The sequence below is a fragment of the Lagenorhynchus albirostris genome, chromosome 6, assembly GCF_949774975.1.
Source record: "Lagenorhynchus albirostris chromosome 6, mLagAlb1.1, whole genome shotgun sequence".
Taxonomy (NCBI): domain Eukaryota; kingdom Metazoa; phylum Chordata; class Mammalia; order Artiodactyla; family Delphinidae; genus Lagenorhynchus; species Lagenorhynchus albirostris.
This window is the reverse complement of record NC_083100.1, coordinates 27273690-27287922: the sequence shown is the minus strand read 5'-3', so window position 1 is coordinate 27287922 and position 14233 is coordinate 27273690. Positions and strand designations below refer to the sequence as shown.

The following is a 14233-nucleotide window of genomic DNA, read 5'->3' as shown; positions in this document are numbered from 1 at the left end:
AACGAAGAAGGAGTCTGTGGGTGATACTTTGAGGCCGTGGGAATATCTTTTCCTAACAACCTTTCACCCAGTAGCTTCAGCATACATTCATGATTCTTGCCTGTGTTCATTGTTACATTGAGGGATGCAATGGTGATTTGAAAAAAATATATATATGTGTATATATGTATATATATATATCATTCTACTCCTGTTTACTAGCATTCTCCTTTAAAGAAGAGTTTTGCACCACTCCCCTTCTCTAGGATTCTCTCTCTCTTTCTTCCGTCCCTCCCACCACCTGTCTGTCCCCTCCTCCACCTGTGACAGAGTATCACTATAGACTCAAGGATTTTATTTTATTCAATGCCTTTTAATCTAGCGCCATCATTATTATATTTGATGCCTAAATTATCTCAAATTTGGCCACTGGGAGCCCTTCCAAGACAGCAGTGGTGTCCTTCTGACAAGCCCCATTAATCCTTCAGCACTTCCCTGTTTTGTGGGGCAACAAGATGTCCAGGGACTCTTTGTACTTTCCCTGCCCCAGACCTGGGGTCACCCACCTTTTTCTAAGGAGTTCTGGTTCCTTTTAGTGATAAGTGGTATTTAGAAATTAAGACTGGGATGTCATTGCTTTGGGGGTAAAATGAAGTAATTGATGTGAGAGTACGTAGTAAAAAATGTAAAGTACCACACTATCATGATTGTTACTCATGTCATCAAACAAGCATTCAGTTATTTGGAGCAGTGCTAAATAGTGGCCCCAGTATGAGTCTTTCTGTGTTTAGAGGATAATTAGGAGACACAGGACACGTGGGAAGCAGGGAGTGAAATAAGCTAGCTTTGTCAGATGCAATGTGAATCCTTGTCTTACAGCTTTAGGATAGTAAATAGAACAGAAGAAAAGACTGTTCACTGTGTTCTCACCTTTTCCTGAGGTTGCTTTGTTATTTAGTTCTTCAGATAGAAAAGTATAAAGCATTTTACTTTGTGGATCAGTTGTAATCTTTTTGAAAACTGAAACATTCATCTGAAAAATGATGAGACATAAATGTGTATTTCTTCTGCTTTTACCTTTCTTGCATTTATTTAGTAGGTTCCGAAAGAACAGTGTAGTTTAAAGAATTCTGAGATTTTTTAAAACTTGCGAATATATAACTTCTTTTCCCCAGTGGATGTCGTACCTATGTCATGTTTGAGTTAGTGTGGTGGCATCTTTGAGTTTCGTTGTGGGCAAATAGATTGGTGAGGGTTTTGCTTTTTGTGACTTTATTACAAATAAAGAGCATGCCTACTTGTCTATAATTTCATTTTTATGATTCATACCAGAAATACCGTTTGGTTCAATTTCCAGGCTTTCCTGCTTGTGCTGCATCTCTTTATACTCTCAAATTAAAGCTTTTTAATGACTCTCTCCTGTGAGATCATACATTATGATAAATTGGACAGAGGACAGAGATCGGTAAACAGGTGACACTTAGCATCTCATTAATTTCAGGGAAGGAATGCAAAATAGCCCAGATGTCCAGGAAACAGCAATTCTTTTCTTTTTAACTTTTCCAGGACTATTTCTTTTGACAGTGGTAGTAAAGGGAGGGATGAGGATGGAGTAAGGAAGATGTACACAGAGACCCAATGGTTTTACAAGTTCTCTTTTCAGAGGAAGCCAGGCTAAAGATGGCGAAGAACAAAGGAGATGTGATTGTATGCTCTATGTTGGAATGTCCTTTACTTCTATATTTTTGGTTTTGCATAAAATTCGGTTGAAGGGATGTTGAATGCCTGTGTGTTTGTTGGGCACGCTGAGCTAAGTGAGGAAAGTGATTGGGTTTGGTAGTGCTCTGTTTGAACTGTTTCAAGAATTCCCCATTTCCCAATAGTGAACAGAATGGGCTACTCCCATCAAGAATTCAAAACATAGGCAGAAAAATTTAGGCTGATGGTGAAACTCATGCTAGATCATCTGGTTCATGGAGACTCTTCAGTTTACTAGCAGTTTGTCCTTGAGGAAGTTATCTTAACCCCTCTGTGTCTCAGCTTGCCCCCTTATAAAATGGAAGTAATAAAAGATTTTCTTTGTAAGGTCCTATTAATATGTGTGAAGTGCTTACTACAGTGTAGGCAAATACTAAGCACCCAACAAACATTAGCTCTTACTGTTATTATTTACATTTGCCTAAATAGAAATATTAAGAAAATAATATCACTTCTCATCAACATTAGAAAAATTTAAAACAATCCAGTCAACAAATGAATCAAATAATCTTCAAACAATCCTCCTTCAGAGGCCATCTGAATCAAGTTTAGGATTAAGGACACCCCCATCCCCTGCCATCCTCCCATGCCAGCTTCCCCATCCAAACCCAGAATAGTTCTCTAGCTCACAGTGGAATCTCTTGGCCTCTTTCAAACTAAATCAACAGTGGAACTCCCAAGCTCTGAAATCAGTTCCAAGCTCTACAGACCAAGTTAATATTAACATGGGTATGAGCTGTGCTGTCCCCAAATCCCGGATAGAGGTTTTGGTCTTTAATCAAGATAAAACCGTGAAGCTAAAGTAACATTGCACTCATCTGACATAAACAGGTTTTTTATTCATCTTATAGTTACTTTGTACTTGAAAGAGTAAGCTTTCTTCCGTGGCTGTCAGTTTACAGGCATCAGGAGCAAAACTTGTAGAAATACAGCAAGAATGGTGAAGACAACGTTAGAATTTTATGAGCAATATTTGCAGATTTTATTTAAAGTGTATGTCATAAATCCAGTCTTGGAATCCTCTTTGTATCCTCATTTGACTCTTAATAGTCAGTGTGAAATGAAAGTTAGTTCATCTTAAAATGTCCTTGATTAGAGCAATTTTTTTTTTTCTGGATGCTACCTGGCATTACTGATTGTAGCTAGTAAAGAAGGAATAATAGGAAAGGAAACATGAATAAAAAAATAAAAGGAAACAATAAAATGTCATGTTTTTTAAAAAATGAATTTTCTAATTTTAATATAATCTTTAGTTAGAGAAGTTATTGTGGTAATGCACTGTGCTTGTTCTTGGCACAAGTTCATATTCACACATAATTTGACCCCTCACCCCTCTTTTCACGGAACTCCTGTTGGCTTCATTGGCATAAGAGACGAAATACCTTTACATTTGGTGGAAATTATCTTATTTTTTTTCAATCCTCTGTCGTGGTGTTTTTTCATAACCTTTTGTTGTTTGTTGTTGCTGGTGGCAGTGGTGGTAATGTGAACCCCAGGGGCAAAGAATTGAGTTCTTCATAGTCTTTATCTTGGGGGCACCTGATCATCAGAACATGACAGTCCCTATTCTTGCTTCACAATATTAAAATTTTTCCCTTTTACCTCTGACCTCCACTTCTGTTTCCCTCTCCCCATATACCCTCATTGCAACATGCTTGATGTACATCTATCCTTGGTATAGATGCCATTCTGCTTATGCCTTTTCCATTCAATACTGTCATACATTCACCTAGCTCAAAGCTTCCAACAGCTGTGCAGGACTCCAGACCTCCTTCTACCACCTTTGACTTGTTCTTACCCCTCACTGTAAGCACCGCAGTGTCTTCAACGCCCGGCATCAGAAACACCGAGTTGAGGTACCTCACACAGGTTCACCACTTGACCAGTCCACTTGTAATTGGGCCTCGAGAATACTTTCACCATTTTCTTTTGTCTGTTATTAAATCCAGACTTTAAAAATTATTTTACATTGATGGTGTCGTAATACGCTGGCTGGATAACGTATATTGGGGGGAATTGCAAACTCCATGGAAAATGTCTTTAAATTACTCTGTAGAATGAGCTGTATGTGGTTTTCCTTTCATCAGCTATTTCTGGGCATGATTTATAAATTCTTAAAAATATCAGTCACTGGTAGTACTTCCTAAACCATAGGGTTTTTTTTCTTACAATTGTGGTATAATTTTGTGACCTTCCTCTCTGGAGCCTTTAGCTCTTTGTTTACTAAGTTACTTAGAAAGTGTAACAGGAAGTTGTAAATCCATCCTCACTAGTACAAAACATGTGTCCTATGCTAAAGGGTATCATTTATTAATGAAATATGCAGTCTTTAAACAAAGGGCAGAATTGAAGATTGTTTTCTCCTATTATTTGCCTATGTGCAGTATCAGGGATTCTAAATCAAAATGCTATCTTTGGATCTCTTGTCTCTGTGAACAGGTGTTAAAAGGAAAATTACTCCGAGCAAAGATATTTTATGTAAGTAATCAAGCATTTAACCTAAAGAAGCATGCAGGCAGCCAATCAATAGTGAGGAAATGCTCTTTGTCTGTTTTTCACTCTCCCTCACTCAGAGACAGACTGTTCACCTCCAGGCCATAGGCATATTGAAGGTGACATTCTCTCTTTCCAAGATAATCCTAATGATAGGATGCACTTAATTTATGCTGTTGATGAGACTGAACTGAACTGATTTGCATATCATCAATACATGTAAATCCTGAGTAGAGGGCCAGCCATCCAAATTAAAATATTCCCTGTCAAGGACTTGCTGTGTCTAGCAAATTCTGGAGTAAAGCTAATTGCAAGTCGTTGGTGAATATAGATGCTGTTCAAGATTTATAAGACTGCATTGGAGGGCACATGAAACTTAAGATTTCTTTAGAACAATGTGTCTGTTTAAAACTACTCTTGTTCAGACTCAGCTGGGCATTCAGTAATGCCAGCCATTGAATGAGATCTTTCAAGTGCCTCAGCCCGCCTCACCTGTCAGACTGGCTCACTGGTTTATAATTGAAACCCTGTTTGCTTCCAAAGCTTGATCCTCTAACCCTTCTCTACCCTTCTCACATATTCTTACTTTTCCCCTTTTGATCTGAGCGTCTTAACTTTCCTAACACACATCATAATTTTTCATTTACTTTTTTTCTTCAGTTGATACATATAGCACTGGGTCCATCTTAGCATTTCTATGCTATTTTATCGTCTTCACTTTTCCCCAATTGTAAAATAAGTTTCTCTTTCATTGCACTTGGCTTTTAATGGAATGTCCTGACTGCCAGTTTCTCAAGGTTTCCCTTTATGCAGTCTTTGTTCATTTAACACAGCTTTCACATCCCCTTCTCTCATCAGCCAATCAATCAATCATACATTTTATTGAGCAGCTCCAAATTAACATATGAAGTAATAAGAAAATTGTAATCAGCCTTTGCTATCTAGAAAAACATGTCATTTAGGCACCTTCTGCTTTTTTCTTGTATGGCATCTATGTGCCCACAGGTGTTTCAGCAGAAGGTGTCTATAAGCTGGGCACTCTATTCCCTTTTCTGTATTTCTTTAGTTCTACTGGGTTCAAAATAAATAGATACCGTGCTGTAGTACTCTGTACAGTGATCACAATAACCACATGTTTTTCTCCCCATCTCCAATTCCACTTTTTTCTAAGTCAACATCCACAAAACGAATTAATATTATTTATTGTGCACCAGTGCAGAAAGAATCACTAGATATTATAGAAAGAAAATGGTGTAAAACGCATGGAGTCTGCCCTCAACTATCTTGAAACCGCAGGACCTTGGTAGAAAGTTTGTTTAAATAATTCCTTAAATATTTTCCTGTTTCCTTGACCATGCTCCCCCTGACTTTGGGGTAAAAGGAGAAGGAAGAGTTGGGAAGGGGTAGGCAAAACATAAAGAATTAGAAAGGAAGGAAAAAAAACAATAAGAATGTGGCAGTTTAAGAAAAAAAAGTTAGGGGTCTTAGGGATGTGGAAATTTCTCTCCCAGACACATTTGTTGGCCCAGGTATTTACAATGGCTACCTTTGCAAACAGCATATTGTCACAATCCACTTGAAAAATAAGTCACAGTAGATGGAAAACGTCTAGGAAAAAAATCTTGATTTATTTTTTCTGGAGTATTAAATAAAACACTCTTATTTCTTCAATTATAGGTTTGCTATTAGAAGCAAAAGAGGGAAAAAAAGCCACAAAACTATGGAAAAATGATAGTATAAATATAATGTAATTTCAAACATTGCTATATAGGATCCTTCCCACATGAACTGTTTCTAGCCAACTTGATGGTACAGTTGGGAAAGAATATTCATTTATAGACATTGATCATGTATAATATTTCCTTTGAAATTAAAAGTCAGTATGTCTTTCGTAGCTTAGAAATCTGATGATAGGATGAAACATAAAAGTGCCCCCACTCTACATTACAGTTCTTTCTTTTCACACAGGGATTTGGTATCCATCATTATATTTTTTGGTTCCAATCAATAGGAGGATTTAGGACCTTAGTGCACTTTTAGATATACCATTGAACGTATTCTAAACAGTCAAAGTGTATGTAGTTCTGACAAGCTGTTTTATTTAACCTATGTGTAACTACTTACCCATATCCCTTAATTCTCTCCTCCCATCTCTAATGTACCCCTGATACAAGGACTAGAGGAAGAGGAATGACAGGGACTAAGAAATTTCATATGTATTTCTTGTTGGCGATCACCTTAACGTCTGCTCTCTCCTAAACAGCAGGGAGAATAAGTATGGACTTCATGAATTTTCAGAATGTGGATTTTGGCTGTTCACGAAATAAATTCCTGTAATATATACATTTTCAGAAATCATTTCACATATGACATTGCATTTATTAAACCATCACAGCAGACGTTTTATGATTTGAACTGGAAATACTAAACACTGCAAAAACAAATGCTGTAGGAGCTTGCAGAATTTAAACCTTTTCAGAATAATCTAGTGATGTTCAGGTTAAAGACTGCCTAACTCAGATGGATTGGCCCTAGCTTACCTCTCAATTACTGCTAGTTCTCCAGTTCTCTGAGGTTGCTGAGTATTGAAGGAATGACAGAGATTTAGAATATTGAGGTAACAGTCTTCAAAGCTTGGAGAGCAGTAAACAAAATAACTCCTTTTAGCAGTTTTCAAAAACAAATCAGGATTTTAGATCTAATGTCAAGCAACGCAGCATTTGATTTTGCAGCATCTGATTTTGTGTCCTTATCCAGTCTTCCATTAAACTGTAATGGTCCCACTTGTGGAGACATTAGATAAAATGAAGGTTCATCTCCTGCTTCCAGGAAGATCCGCCAAGCAATTCATAATTCCTGAAGATGATTCTGCTTGACTGACCATTAAATTACAATTTTATTAAGTGAGAATTCCTCAACACTAATTCTTATAATTTTCTTTCATGGCTTGCCCATTTCTCCGGTAAATATGGTTTCCCCACAGGCTGGTTGTATCTCCAGTAGTGAAAGGAAGCAGTTTGTATCAACTTTTAGGTAATTGGAAAGATGAAGATAAATATGCAAGTCATAAGTAAGGATTCACAAGCAAATAAAAAAATTGCTAGAAGAATTTTTGTACAAATCAATAATAAACACATAGATAATAAATATTTTTAAACATCTGAAGTAAAAGGAGAGATGTGCTCAAAATGGCTATAAATGTGCCAAAGATGAAAAGCCTAAAACTTGTATATTTGTTAACCAAGACATAAACTAAATGAAATACTTAAAACTATGAGTTTTGTCTAGTGATTTCTGAAACTGAATGTACTCCACTGATGAGCTCAGAATTCAGAAATTTTAGGAAGTAATTCATGCTTTTTACATGAGTTTTCGTGTTATAATTTTAATTATTTATTCATATAGGCGTGAGCTCAATGAATATTTATTGTGTACCAGTTATGTACCAGGCCCAGTTCTAGGTACCTGGGATACGTTAGTGAACAGAACAGGCAAAGAGTTTGCCTTCATGGAGATTACAAGTGAATGAGGAGAGAAGACAATAAAGAATAAACATAAGTAAATTACATAGTATATTAGACAATGATAAGTATTGTACAAAATAGGATAAAGGAGGTTAAGAATGGAAATTGCATAGGGAGGGTGGGAGGGAGATGCAAGAGGGAGGAGATATGGGGATATATGTACACATATAGCTGATTCACTTTGTTATACAGCAGAAACTAACACACCATAGTAAAGCAATTATACTCCAATAAAGTTTAAAAATTTTTTTTAATTATAAAAATAAAAAGAATGGAAATTGCAGACTGCAGTATTAAATAGGATAGTTAGGTTAAGCGTCCTTGAGAAGATAATGTTTGAGGAAAGGCTTGAGGGAGGGAGTGGAGTTATTTGGAAGAAAAGTGTCCACAGCCAAAATCTGACTAAACAAATTCAATTTAAATAAGGCAGGCATTATATAATATGGTGTTGATATAATGTTCTCTGATGTAACCTTTAAGATTCACCATGGTATTTGATTATTTCTAACTTGATATAATGAAATGAGGGTAGTGATTGACTAGGTGAGACAGGTATTTTTTTATTATAATCTATGCTTCTTAGACATAGGTTAATTGCAACAAGATGTTTAAAAACATACACAATAAACTCAAATTGTCAAACAATGAAGTTTTTTAAAAACACATGAGCATGTATCCCATGCATGTGGCTCTGTATACTCTGCCAAGAATAGACCAGATAGTAGTAAATAAAATTACCATGTCTTCCTCAGCTATAGGAATGTTTGTGTTCACACTATACATCATTTAAGTATGAACTGATGGAATTTGAAATAATCCTGAAAGTAAAAATTCTTGTTTCTGCTACTATCTCTTTCATGCACACCTAGAGCAATACACAGTCTGTCTTAAGTACCTGTCCTAGAAAAATGGAAAAGTCTTAATTCTATGTTTAATTTATCTCTCCTATTCTGATACCTTAGAAGTGTTAAGCTGAATTACAACCTAATTAGCTCAGAAGTCCAGGGACTGAATTTCTGCTCCACCACTTACCAGCTGTGTGTCCTTAGCATTTAACTAAACCTAATTGGACCTGTTTCCTCAACTGTGAAAAGGAGGTTCCTAACAGAGTTGTTGAATAAAATAATGTGTTCAAAGAGGTTGGCACATTATAGGAACTTAATAATTTATATGAGAAGCATATCTTATGCCTTTTTAATTGGTCAATACCAGAATAACTGAGTATACACAACTGAAGACCAGCCAGAGGTCATATATAATACCAGGCATTATAGCATCACAGTGATTTTTTTTTTTTGATATCATGGTGATTCAGAGGAAGGAAAGAGCTTTGTGGCACTGTATCCTGGGAGAGTTCTGGAAGCCATTATAAAAGAGGAGAGAACTTTAAATGGACTAAAAAGGAAGCATAAGATGGGAGTTGGAGAAAAAACAGTAGACTAATGCTGAAATAAACTATTGGTTATGGTGGGCACTAATGGGCAAGGTATGAAAGCCCTAGCTGGGAAACTGATATGACCAAAGGCTTCAAGGACGTAAGGAAAAAGTACCTCCATTATCCTCTCCTAAAGTGCCTAAGAAATTCAGACTAGTACACTTAAGGAACAAAACCAAGAGTCTTCCAGAAGAGCCACAGGGGTGAGCTAACTGAATTTGGGATCAGGGGATTCATAAAGATCAGGACCTGGGATAAAGCAGATATACCAGAGTGGCAGAGACATCGTGTCTCATCAAAGGGAGAAAAAGAACTGTGAACTTAGATTTCTGTTTACTTCTGTGTTCCACTCAGTATAATTGAAGTTCCTTGAGGAGGAATGTTGTTCTCTTTTTTTCCCATACGTAGGACCTATCAGGTGTCTGAAATATATGTGTGTGTGCCATTAAAATTGGTTAAATGAGCCGACAAAGGGTGCTAGACTCATTCTCGTTGATTGAACCAGGTATCTCCAAATATTAAATGACTCCCGAGGAGTATCAAATATGTTTGGAAGCTGAGCTAATTTTTAAACTGACCAAGACCACTATGTGTGCTTTATGAGGTCTTGATAAAATATGATTCATGTTTCAAGAAATGACAGTCTTGTGCATCGTTTTTTATGCTCAGAAGTGAACAATAGAGGACAGCATATTAAAACAAAACATTTGCTTTGAAAAATAACCTTCATGTCCAAAATCACTGAAGAAAAAAATAGACGTTTAATAGAAAGATCATATTTAAAAGGATACTTTTGAGGGGAAAAGAATCCTAACCACTATGTAGGATTCACTGAAACCTGAAATCTCTTGTAATTGTTACCTAGGGTAATCATATATTTTTTTTTACTGTGACTAATTTATTTTATAGATGACAACTGGGGACAGAGGGTAATAGTGGTGGCAGCAGCTGTATATTAAACATCAAAAAAGGCAATATGGCTCTACTTATCAATGAGTTAACCTAAAAGCAATGAGTCATAAGAACCGAATATCGAAAGAACATTTTATAAAGGACATAAAAGCAGTAAAACATCAAGGTCAAAATCCTACTCACATTTTTTACTAAGTAGAACAGAAATATGCCCCCCAGTGGTTGCTTTGAGTGATTTTTTTTTTTTTTTTTTAATTTTGCAGCTTCATTATTTGGGTAACCCCAGGAAGGTTCACATTGTCTGTAACTAGGAAGAACATTGGGAGGCTGATTCAATTCGATTGCCCAATTTCATGCTTGCAGAAAGAATGATGCCAGGGAGGATGGAGTGCCTAGTAAATGCTGATTAAGTTCAGGCTCTACAAGATAGGTTCACAAAAGGGCGATCATGCCAATCTGACTGCCAGACTGGAAATGAAAGAAAAGCAGTGACATAATTACCCCAGATTCTCCAGACGTCCAGTACAGTACAGCACAGCTATTAAACAAAGCTAGTCCTCGGATTAATTGCAATGCATAATTTTAAAGCGGAAGATCTCTGCTTTAACAAATAGAAGAAGGCTTAGAAAATCAAAGACAAAGGGTGTTTCTGGAATTTGTTGTGCTTGCAAACAGAATGGAAGAGAGCACATAAAGAAAGTCACTTGGTGAGAGAAGAAAAACAGGGGACCCAAACCAGGAAACTGGGATGGTGTCTCTGTTGGATCTCCTGTCAGTTTTGTGACCTTGGTCAGATTCCCTGGGCCTCAGCTTTCACAACTGCGAGGCAGAGGGTGTGGACTAGGTTCAGAGGTGTCCATGAATCCAGGAGAGGGTCAGAGGCAAGGAGTGTCAGGATCCATGTCATACAAAAGAACCAAATTTATGAAAGCGAAATTAGCTAGTGATCAAAAAGTAGAGAAGAAAGGTGGCTGATAGAGAATGCAGATTCATCCTAATGCGTTTGAAATCTAATATAAAACTGATAGACAGTTGTTTCCAGAAAGAAGAAAACGAAGCATGTCATTGTGTCTCTGAATTTCCTCCACTGTAGTCTCCTTCCATCTTCTCTATCATCACCTTATTTTTTTTCCTACTTTCTGTTTCCGGTAACCATGGTGATGCTCCCTCCCAGCAGTCTTCTTCACAGCCGGCCCTTTTGGTACACATGGCATTTTGCTACATTCACTGATGCAGGGAGCTAAGAATGCTGTAAAAATTAATTTATTTATTAACATTTTCCCCATCCCTTTTGTCCAGGAAATAAATGCAGGGAATTATTCCATACTTAACCTCCCTACATAAGGGGCACTGTAAAACTGGGATATCAACTGTTACTTTCAGTTACTAACATAAAGGGGATACTGATTATGTCAGAGATTCAATTCCTTGTCTTGGTCCTCAGGGTCTGTAAGGTCTCGATACTCAAGCTGGTTGCTACCTCTTTTTTGCTTTTTTATGTGAAGGGAATAAAATAGATTGCCCCCAGAAATCACACATCAACCCTGGTTTCCTAATCCTCTTTGTTTTTTGCTGCATTCTCCCTTGTAAGGAAACCATTGCCAAGTGCGTAATTATCACAGTTACAAGGGGATTGAATTTTCCATTAAAAAATATACATAAATATAAACATTTCTCTAATGAGCACAGTTATTTATTTGGAATATAAATAAGCAATATGTGATACTCAGTTTCAAAAAATATTGTAATTTTCTGCTAATGACAAAACCTCAAAAATCTCTGATGCCATGAATGCAGATAATAAAAATTCCCATAAACTATTTTGTCATGTCCAGTTTATGTAGCCCAACTTCTTTGTAATCCTATATGCCGGAAAATGGTTTCTCTATTTAAGCATGGTGTGTGTGTGTGTGTGTGTGTGTGTGTGTGTGTGTGTGTGTGTCTGGCATTAACACAAAGGAGAACAGATGATGACATTCATAGGCTTATAGACTCGACTCCTGGGGACACACTTGGATGGAGGCAATTAAGATGCCTGTCAGGCATTTGATACCAGAAGCCCCTATGCAAACCTCTAAATCATATGCCAGGGCTACATCTTATTGTCAGTGAATGATGGCGGAACTGGGTGGCTTGTCATCATTCTCGAAAATTCTGAGGCTAGTGAGCTCTCTCACCCTCTCCCACTCGCCTTATTTTCCTTTTCGCCACTGCGGGGACTTTTTCTAATTTGCAGCTTCCCTTTCCCCGACACACACAGACAGGAGCTGGTGGCTTGCAGACTGCGTCTGTCTGGAACTAGAGAGCCTGAGCCAGCCCGCGGAGATAATGCTAGGGGAGAAGGATTCTGCAGCAGTTCTCAAAGGCTAGACTTGGGTGGTATCGCTGCATATGCTCTGGTAATGGTTTGGGTTTTTTTACATTTTATTTTGTTTTCTTTTTAATCCATTTTTCAAAGCATCTGCTATATGTGATCTCACAGTAAAATGCTTTTAAATTCCTTACTGGGCTTCCTAAAAATTCAAGTACTGCATTTTTTGTGCTACAGATCTCAAGACGTAGATTTATTATCTGGATATACGAATGCGTTTGCTTGCTGGTGAGTTACAGTTTTCAATATTTAGCTAATAAATCTATATATGAATTTTTTTCTTTTGTTTTGTTTCGGTAGGTTCTTCAGCTTGTTGTCTCTAACCGAGGAAACATTGATTGGAAACTACTCATTCAGAAAAGTAAAAGGTACCACATGTTTTGTTTGGGTGTTTAAATGAGGGAAAATGAGGGAGGATTTGGAATGTTTTATTTAAATTAATCTCTCTATCGTTGGTCTTTTATCCTTAAGCCTACATTGATCATTGTCTATAGCATGTATGATTTGCTATGCCGAGAATGCCATTGTCCAAGGCTATTTTGATTCTAAGATGTCTAAAGAATTATGTTTTTTGTCTGTGCTGCAAGTTGTTAGCAAATATCAGTATTTCTGGCTTTTTTAGGGATTTTTATCACTGTAACAGCTTTAAAAAATATCCAAAATTCTCTCTTAATGAAAAATTAAATAATTTGAATTTAAGAGAAATGTGCTAAGTAATGATTTTATCTGAGGGAATCCTGCTAGTAAGTGATATTTTTTAAATGGCTTGCCCTTCCCAGGTAGAATGAGCACTAGAGACGAAAGCCCAGGGATGACTCAGTATTGTTGGGTTTTGCGAATAAAATATTGTAACTTCTTCACTGATGCTTTAGTCTTCAGCACTGTATATATTTAAAGGTTGAAGTTGTTCGTTATTGAAAGAACCGATTTTACATATGCTTTATTTAGCATTGACAGCATAAGAAAGTAATCTTTCATCTTGCTGTGAAAGCAGTTGAATCATTGATCCTGGGCCTTATGCCTTATGTGAAAAATATTAATCTTCAAATTCAACATCAGGATATATATTGATCAGAGATGCCAATTATGGAATTGTTAATTCTTTATGATGATCTTTGACTTGAACATATGCTCATGTCAGTAAAACCAATATTTGTAATTTGCCTTTTAAAAAACAGAAGACATTTTCCACCTTGCTGAGAAGATCAATACATCTTTTAAGTCTTTCCTTGGCATTCACCTCGAGTATCAGTCCAAAATATTTTATGCAGTAAGGTTTGTTTTCTTAAATGTACTTAAAAAATGGCTAATGTTTAACAACTGATCTTGAAATACCAGAAGTATGCAAGTGTACACCTGTGAGTGTGAATATTTGTAGCAGTTGAAGGAGATGAACGCATTGTGCTTATTTAATTTTCTCCGCAATGTGTAATTATGAGAGCCTTAATTTATTCATTCCACAAGCACTTATTAAGAGCCTTGCTGCGGTGGGTAGTTATTGTGGGAGAGAAGGAAGGTGCAGATGCCACTGTCACCCCCCCCTTCCAGAGTGTAGGCAGCGTCACATAATATTTTTGCACAGGAGAATGAATTCATTAAAATAAATCTGTGTGTTCTAAAAAAGGAAACTGCATTATTTCAGATATTGAACAAAATCTAATAGGCTAGTCTCAGAGATATGTGAAATAGGTTGTGTTTTTTTCCTCAGAAATTTCTCAGTGGAATCATGTATGAAATTTCCAAACAGGACTTACTATTCCT

The 14233-nt window shown here is 36.8% G+C and overlaps 1 protein-coding gene across 3 annotated transcripts in view; it reads left to right on the top strand.

Annotated features, from left to right (window-relative positions):
• MAP2 (microtubule associated protein 2) overlaps positions 1-14233 on the top strand; it is a 273363-nt gene that overhangs the window by 119802 nt on the left and 139328 nt on the right. For all 3 annotated transcript variants that reach the window (XM_060151314.1, XM_060151313.1, XM_060151312.1), the window contains exon 2: positions 12773-12840. The gene's annotated coding sequence lies outside the window, so the exon portion shown is untranslated. The remainder of the gene's footprint in view (positions 1-12772; positions 12841-14233) is intronic.